The sequence below is a fragment of the Zalophus californianus genome, chromosome 1 (assembly GCF_009762305.2).
Source record: "Zalophus californianus isolate mZalCal1 chromosome 1, mZalCal1.pri.v2, whole genome shotgun sequence".
Classification (NCBI taxonomy): domain Eukaryota; kingdom Metazoa; phylum Chordata; class Mammalia; order Carnivora; family Otariidae; genus Zalophus; species Zalophus californianus.
In genome coordinates this window covers 62,387,198-62,396,497 of record NC_045595.1, presented here as the reverse complement: position 1 = coordinate 62,396,497, position 9,300 = coordinate 62,387,198, and the positions used below count along the sequence as shown (strand labels likewise).

Here is a 9,300-nt window from a genome sequence, read left to right as displayed (position 1 = left end):
CCCATCTTGTCTTTTTTCCCTGCTGGGTGGCCTCCCTTAGCAGCCTCCTCATGCCCGCCAGGGATGCTTCCATCGTTACCCTCTCAGACTCGAGTCTTTGGCAATGCCATTTTAGTTATTCGTTAGTTTATTCAGTGGTCAAATATCCAAATATTTGTTGAATTTTTCTTTGTTTTCTTATTTTTTATTAGCATTTATCACTAGCTTAACTTATCTTGTTTATTTAGTTGTTGTTTTTTAATCTCCTCCCCTTTTGGGCTCATTCACTGTCCCATTCCCAGTGCCTGAAGTGTCCAGCATGAAACAAACAATACATAGTTGAAAATGAACAAATAAATCTATGTAAGGTATTTAGAATTTTATAAGCAAGATAAATTTCAACTAATGACGGTTTTGCTTTCATCTGCCATCAGTTCACTCTATGCATTCTGTGCCCTAGAACAAATCTTTCTCGAATGCCTCTATGAGCCAGGCACTGTTCAAGGTGCAAGGTATACTGCAATGAGCAACATGGACGTGGGGACATGCTCCCTCATCACCCACCCACCAAAGCCAAGCCACTGGGCTGAACTCCAAGGCCCCTCCCCTCCCTCAGAGCCCATTCATCCTGCCCACAGGGACCTCCTGGTGGGTGGGTGGGTGATAAGGGAGCAGGGATGGCCAAAGGTTGGGAGACTGGTTCCATGGCAGGTGCAGGAAGCCAGGGTGAGGGTGAGAAGCAAGAGACATGTCCAGAGGGAGACAGGGATAGGTGGCAATAGCTCGAGCTAAGAAATCCAGAAAGGAAAATATGCCAGTGGGGATCTGGAAGGCTTGTTGGTGGAACTGGAGCTGGAGAGGAATTGGGAGGTTCTGCATCTCACTTAGAATCAGCAACTTGCCTGAGGCCAGAAAGGAGCCCAAAACCCAGGGAGGTCTGATTCAACCTGTGCTCAAGACCTTTCTCTATTTTGGCGTTGGTGAATCCAGGGAGAGCTTTTCTCCTCTTTTCTCCCAGATCTTGCCATCTAGGCTTCAGGAAAGAACTCTGTGGGCTGAGGCCCAGAAATCCCAGCTCTCAGAGGCCCTAATTCAGACCCTGCCACCTCCTCACCAAGTGAAGCTGTCTCTCCTCCGGGCTCCCATTTCTCATCTACTGTGTGCCAGGACGCTGCGCCTCCCTGACATCCCTGAAAACCATCTCCTCTCCTGGGTCCCCCTGGCTTCTGGGTTTGCCACTTCCGAGCAAACCAAGGCCCTGAGCCCTGCCCTGCCTTACCTCCCGGGACCACCACGGGGCTCAAACAGTGCGGTGTGTGGGGCATGCCCGAAAGTGGCCACATGCTGGGAGCCCAGTGTTGTTGTTAGTTCTGCAGCACAGTGAACCACATTGGTAACAAGAGGAAGGGGGGTCCCCGTCTAGCACCTGGTTACAAAGTCCTGGCATCACCATGAACTTGGGTGGGTTATTTCACCTCTCTCAAACTCAGGGTCGTCACATGCAAAGTGGAAACTATAGTAGCTGCTGTGAGATATAAAGAAAATAGCGAATGGAAAGGGCTTTACTGAGCGTTTAGACCCTTGGTGGTTGGGAGCCACCCTTCTTATTTTAGGGACAGACATTGTCCCACTCTAGGTGTTGGCAATGGGACAACCACTTGACCAGTAGTAGGTTTGTAATTTACTCACATTCAGGAGGCATCTCTTAAGGATGGTGTTGGTTTGATAGACTGGAGACCCATTTCATCCCTGACCCCTCATGGCTGCAGCATTGTTCACAAGGACCCACTCACTGGTCACTTGAGATGTGACAATAGTTAGACTCCTATAGGCTTGGAGTTGACAGCCCGTACATGGTGGTCATCCAGTCACCAAAGAAGATATACAGGTGGCAAGTAAGCATATAAAGATATGCTCAGCATCATATGTCATTAAGGAAATGCAGATTAAAACAGCAATGAGATACCACCATACACCTATTAGAATGACTAAAACCAAAACAGTGATAACGTCCAAGGCTGGCAAGGATGTGGAGCAACAGGAACTCTTGTTCATTGTTAGTGGGAATGCAAACCAGTACAGACACCCCGGAAGACAGTTCGGTAGTTTCTTACAAAACTAACCATACTCTAACTTATGATCCTGCAGTTGTGCTCCTTGGCACTCACTCAAATGTCCATACAAAAACCTGCATGCCAATGTTTATAGCAGCCCTTTTCTTAACTGCCAAAACAGGATGTCCTTCAACAGGCGAATGGATAAACAAACTGTGGGACATCCAGACAATGGAATATTACTCAGCAATAAAAATAAATGAGCTATCAAGGCACAAAAAGACATGGATAAACCTTTAATGTGTATGAAGTGAAAGAAGCCAGTTTGAAAAGCTATATACTATATGATTCCAGTTGGAAGTCAGTGTTGGATGTAGATGTGTGGGTCTGAAGTTTATTCCATTTGGGGGCCCTCTTTAAGAGAAAAAAGATACAGAACAACAAATACAAAATTATGTTAAAAAGTAATATTTCTTTAGCATGTTACAGGAAATCATAATAAACTATAAATTTGAAAAACCTGAAAAATACCACAAACATCACAAGATCTTCAAAAATAATACATAATTTGTATTGTCCACAGCATTTTTATAAAAACATACCCCCCACATTTTCTGCTGCATATACTCTGATTACTTCTTCATATAACAATGTTTAAGGTGTTTTCTACAGGAGCGCCTGGGTGGCTCAATCGTTAAGCCTCTGCCTTCATCTCAGGCCATGATCCCGGGGTCCTGGGATCGAGCCCCACATCGGGCTCCCTGCTCAGCAGGGAGTCCCCTTCTTCCTCTCCCTCTGCCCCTGCCTACCACCCCCGCTCCTGTGTGTACACTCTTCCCTCTCTCAAATAAATAAAAATCTTTAAAAAGGTGTTTTCTACAGAGAGAATAGAGAAGTAGTTCAATCTTCCTTCTAGCATGGTTGATCAAAACTTTTTCATTACTTATAGTTCAGAAAAATTTCTTTCAGCACCACAGCTCATTATGCCTTATAATGTGTCTGCAGATTCTTGAGATTTGTCAAATTGTTGTCAAATATGAGAAAACCTATATCATGCTTCTTTCATTTAAGGGTAAGATCTGAGGATCCAGTAATTAATCTTAAATATTCTTTAAGTTGGTGATACTCGGTGGCAAATTGTTAGATGCTGCCATGGAATAGCCTGAATTTTGGGTTTCCTCACTTCCTCAAAGGCCCTGCACCTTTGCTTCATGTTAGGTAGGTAAGACTATTGCTGGAAGCCATTCCTGTACCATGACAGTTAGCAATGACTTAATTATACTCAGAGGTGTTGAGGAACCACATAAATATATCCTGTTAAATCCAATCTAAGTTGGATTCCCAGCTGAATATTCCCTTAGTTGGGTCCCCCAAAATGTCAATGGCCACCCCTGAGCCTCTGACAGAGTTGTGCAAACTCCAAGTGGAAAGAGAGCTGCCTTAACCAAGTGCAGTCAAGCTATCTTACTTTTGTCTGTTTTATTAAATATAAGACATAATTGTGTGTACACTGCTCACTTGTAGAGAAAAATCTGTGCTTCATAGAAAACTATTACCTAAAACAAGTCTTCTGCATTAGCTGATTCTGACTGTATGGGAGCTATTTAACAACTCTAAATTGTAGACAACTGATAGCAATGCAAGATAATTTTAATTTATTTTAATTTACTTTTATTTTTTAAAGATTTTATTTATTTGAGAGAGAGAGTGTGGGAGAAGGAGAGCATGAGCAGGGGAAGGGACAGAGAGAGAGGAGAAGCAGACTCCCCACTGAACGGGGAGCCTGACGTGGAGCTCAATCCCGGGGTCCTGGGATCATGACCTGAGCCAAAGACAGATGCCCAACAGACTGAGCCACCCAGGTGCCCCACAAGATAATTTTTATATGTTGAAATGCAAATGAATTCTGCCCAGTGGAGGGAGCTTTGTCTCCATTTGTACATTCATTTCAATATTCCTGATCTATAAATGCGTCTATCCTTTGTTTTCTCCTTTGAACTAGATATAACATCTGCCTGTTTCCCTCACTATGCTTAAAATAAAATCTTTAACGTGTTTATTTCATATTTGTATGAAAGTCATACTTTTACTTAAAATATATATATATTCTTTAATAGTAGGGTCCTCCCCAGGGCCTTCAAAGGAACCCATGCAAATTGTGAATGAGAGGCCATAAAGGATGAACTTTACAGGTTTCATGGTAAAGCTTTCACTGGAATTAAAAATTCAGGTAATGTGTGCAACATGAGAAGAAAAAAGAAGCACGGATGGACCCACGTAAGTGGGATGGACTGAAGAAGCAAACACTGTGTTGGAAGAAAGCCAGGAGCAGTCAGTGCCCTGGAAAGCAAAGGAGCACAGATTTCAGAGAATTAAATATGGAAAACAGTATAAAATGCCATGGGTTCAAGGAAGAACCTAGAGGTGGCACTTTGATTTGAAAATTAGGAGACCAAGGCTCTCCTTAATAGCAATATTAGGACAAGAGTGAGGAAACAGCTACGGCATGGGGAGTGAAGGGAGGTGGACCAAGTGAGTACAGTGAGCATGGCCTCCTATTTCTAATAACTTGGCAATGAAAGGAAGGACTGAGATACCCCAGGAGATACAAGTAGACACATGGAGCTCAGAGGGAGCTTTCCCCGGTGACATTTCATATCACACTGACTCTTCCAGGTATCTAAGACCATCTAAAAAGAAGTTTTAAATGATTTTTAAAAGATTTTATTTATCTATTTATTTGAGAGAGAGCGAGTGAGCACAAGCAGGGGAGAGGCAGAGGGAGAGGAAGAAACAGGCTCCCTGCCAAGCAGGGACCCCGACATGGGGCTCGATTCCAGGATCCCGGGATCATGACCTAAGCCAAAGGCAGACGCCTAATGGACTGAGCCACCCAGACGCCCCTAAAAAGAAGTTTTAAAGGAGGAAAACAAGCTATAATTCACAAGGAGATTATCATCATTTAGTTTCTACATATAATAGGTAAATGTGTATAATAGATGATAATGAGCCCAAGTTTTGTATATACGTAAACATGATACAAAATTAGAATCATACTATATATATAGTATATATAGCATAAGAATATACTCATTACCCTGTCACACCTGGGAGAATGTTCTCATTTAAGAGCCTTCCAGAGCTTAAAGACTGTATAATATTCTACCTTGTGAGTGTTCATAATCAGTTGATTCATTCTTTATTATTTGGCCTGACCTTTAGATTATTAACAATTTTTCACTGTTTCAATACTGCTGCCATGATTTTACATTAATCTTTTTTGAAAAAAAAGATTTTATGTGTTTATTTTAGAAAGAGAGAGAGCAGGGTGCAGGGAGGTACAGAGGGAGAGGGAGGGAATCTCAAGCAGACTCCATGCTTGAGATCATGACCTGAGCTGAAACCAAAAGTCTGAAGCTCAACCAACTGAGCCACCCAGGAGTCTCTCCTTTACATTAATCTTAATGATTAGTTCTAATTCATTCCAAAAGAAAAATTACTTTGAAGTAGAATTCTTGGGTCAAACTTTTCTGGCCTTTAATAAATATTCTCAAATTTTCCTATAAATAGGCTGACCCAGGCCTTTCACAAGTGTATGAGTGACTGTTCGCTTATATCTCCCTTATCAATGAGAATTTTCATATTTTAAGAATATTTGCCAATTTGTTAGGCAGATGTTGCACTTTGTTAGTATGTTTGATGGCACATTTACCATAAGTTTTTCTTTCACTCTTCCCATAAGCTAAGATTTCCTGTGCTTTCCAATTTTGCTAACCATGTTCTCACTTATTTGGAAATTGGTTTTGTATCGGGGAAAATGGTGGTCGTTGGTGATTTACACAAGAACAGAATCCATGGAGTTGTGGAGATAAAACCAGACTGAACTGGATAAAGAGAGAATGGCAGGCGAGGACCACATGCACAGACAGCTTTTCTGAAGAATTTTGCTCTAAAGGAAAGCAGAGAAACTGGCTGCAGTGGAAGTGGAACATGGGGTCAAGGAGAAGTTGATTTTTATATATGGGAGTGACTTAGCAGAGAAGAGAGACTGAGCAGTTGTTGACCTTAGTAAGAACAGAGGAGGGCCATGCATTTTTGCAGGACATGACGCAGTGCAAGTAGGTTGGAAGATTTGGAAAGTGAGGTGGTTCTTCTATTTTTCAGGGAATCAAAAAATGGTCAAAGCTGTAAAAGGAGGAATGCTGGAATTCTGATGTAAAAGGAGGTAGGAAATGGTGTTTCAGAGAATGGAGGAGTAAACTTATGGGAGAAATCTAGTAAGACTGCTAGATAATGGCAAGGGCCCATATAAGATTCACGATTAGAAACTAGATGTGAGATGAGTCTATACACATCTATTTTTTTTTCTCCCACCACATGAAGCTGCTCAGATTTGGGTGACAAATAAGTAGAGTTAAATTAACTAGGGTTGGGGTTCTCCAAGGTAAGAGGATTTAGGAACAGAAAGGAAAGGGAGTTGATGATGACTGAAGTGAATTGGTAGAATGATGGGGCCACACCATTGTAACTAGGTGGAAGGGAGGCAAAGAAACAAAGTGGGTTATGGGCAGCAAGAGTGGCAAACCACTCTCTCCCCCAGCAATCCAAGATCCCAAAAGGAAAGAAGGTGAAGGGGAAGAAGCTGGCCCCGGCCTCTGCTGTTGTGAAGAAGCGGAGGCCAAGAAGGTGGTCAATTCCCTGTTTGAGAAAAGGACCAGGAATTTTAGCATTGGACAGGACATTCAGCCCAAAAGGGACCTCAACCACTTCGTCAAATGGCCCTGTTACATCCGGCTGCAGTGGTAAAGAGCTATTCTCTATAAACGTCTAAAAGTGCCTCCCGTGATTAACCAGTTCATCCAGGCCTTGGACCTGCAAACAGCCACTCAACTGCTTAAGCTGGCCCAAATACAGACCAGAGACAGCAAGAGAAGAAGCAGAGATTGTTGGCCCAGGCTGAAAAGAAAGCTGCCATCAAAAGGGATGTCCCCACTAAGAGGTCGCCTGTCTTTCGAGCTGGGGTTAATACTGTTACCAACTGAGTGGAAAACAAGAAGGCTCAGCTGGTAGTGATTGCACATGATGTGGATCGCATTGAGCTGGGGTTGTCTTCCTGCCTGCTCTGTGTCGTAAGATGGGGGCTCGCTACTGCATTATCAAGGGGAAGGCCAGGCTGGGGCATCTGGTCCACAGGAAGACCTGCACCACTGTTGCCTTCACACAGGTTAACTTGGAAGACAAAGGAGCTTTGGCTAAGCTGGTGGAAGCTATGAGGACCAATTACAATGATAGATATGGTGAGATCTGCTGTCACTGGGGAAGCAACATTCTGGGTCCTAAGTCAGTGGCTCACACTGCCCAGCTGGAAAAGGCAAAGGGCAAGATGGTAAGCCTGGTGAAGAATCTTCAGTGAATGAAGGAATTGGCAGATTGTGGGTAGATATGACTGCAATATAGAGGTGGCAGAGTCTGATGGCTTGCATTTCAGAGGAGATGGGCATTTGAGGGAGGAGGACAGAGACATGATTGGGAAGGGGAAATGAGCAGCAAGGAGGTCATCATTTTCTCCTCCAAATCGTTTAGAACCATGAGTGTTTGAGAAAGAACAGCCGCTCTTGAGAAGATTAAAGTCAGCGTCCTTAGGGGATAGCGAGATTTTAGTACTTAGTACGTTGAAAGGGAAGGAAACACTGAGACAAATGGTAGAAGACATAGGAGTGGGGTGGAGGTGTTCCTGATGAAAGGTCATGAGGTCAAGGATGTACAGTGGAAGGGTTTGGGAATGTTGGGCTTCCAAGGTTGAGCTGCCCTCTGTAACCCAGTTGCCCCCTGTGACCTGTCTAGCCCAGTCCTCTCATTTCAGAGACAAGAAGACTCTGGATCCAGAGGGGAAACTGCTGCAGAAGTTGCTCCCTTCTCACTCACAAGTCCTGAGTCCGGGATAAAGTCTGAGGCGTATTCTTGTTCAGTTCCACCTGAGGGAGGGCCCTCCTTCCTGTTTGTCCTGGTATGGCGACCTCACTCTGTCCCAAGCCATTTTCTTCATGCTACAGGACACTTTCCGGGGCTTCGATTTGCTGGGTCCAGTTCTGCCAATGCCACCTTGAGCTGCCCCAAATCTGGAAGTGCCTATTCCTAAAGAAGCCTTTAGGTAACAGATCGTGCCGTCAACCCCCCTGCCACTCCTCAGACCCTGAACTTCTCCCATTCTTCAGGTTAGGTAAGTGATAAGACCCTTTGCTAGGTTTATCTGCCTCTACTTAAAAGTTCAATTTGTCCAACAACTCTACTGAAGTCTTTTCCATCTTCCTCCCTTCTACTGATGAGAAAGCTGATCACAGAGGGGTTCATTCTCTTCCCTGAGGTCACGCAGCATGGAGGTTGTAGAACCTGGCTGTGAATGAAGTGCTGCCGGACTCCAAAGCCCTTGTAAGTAGTTTCTGTGCATTTCACCTCCACTTCCTGGCTGTGCAACAAACTCCCAAGGCAGGGCAGTCTCAGCACAGGGTGACTACAGGTCAGATCCTCCCAGGCTGGTGGAGACTTAGAGGAGAAGGTGGCATTGAATTTTTGAATGAAGAACTGAAGTAAACTGCGAAGGAACGCAAGAGGGCATTTATGGCAAAAGGAACAGTGTGAATCAGGCTGGGCTCTTCCGTAGTTCTCAGCATCCTATTATTTCTTCATGGCGCTGAGCCCTGATAGAGCACAAGGGTGAGACCTATAGATATTCCCGTGGCTCTCACCCCAGATGAGCCCCTAAGACTTGCCTCCTTTTCTTGCCCTTCACTAGCCACAAGGCCGGCACCCCCAGACACATCACCCCAATGCCGCTCCTGCAGCTAGCTGTCTGGGCAGGCCGTCGAAGGACATGCCCCCTGGAGGCGGGCTTCAGAGCTCATTTGGCTCTGATTGGCTGTGAGACTCACGCCTCCAGGCCAGCCACTCGGAGGTGGCCATCAGTTCTCCCTTAGTGCTCAGATGCGCCCCTAGTTGTGACCTGAGAACTGGGGTGGCCTTTAACCGCCCACCACCACCATGTTCCTTTTCAGACTCGTTGGGTACTGACAGGTAACTGGGCTGGGGAGCAGCAGGTAACCAGTTTCCAGGTTGCGGGGAAGGGGAGGCTGTGCTGAGGGTCAACTGGCAGGTGACCTGACCTCATTTCCCCCACCCCCAAATCTGCCTCAGGTAATAGAAATCTCCTGGCCAGCGACCCTGAGCTGGTTCTCCTCCTGGGGCGGGCTGAGAGGTGTGGTTGGGGCTG

The 9,300-nt window shown here is 44.9% G+C and overlaps 1 pseudogene; it reads left to right on the top strand.

The window, feature by feature from the left end:
- The first annotated feature begins 510 nt into the window (after positions 1-510).
- On the top strand, positions 511-9,007 carry LOC113916025 (annotated as a pseudogene).
- Positions 9,008-9,300: the final 293 nt, after the last annotated feature.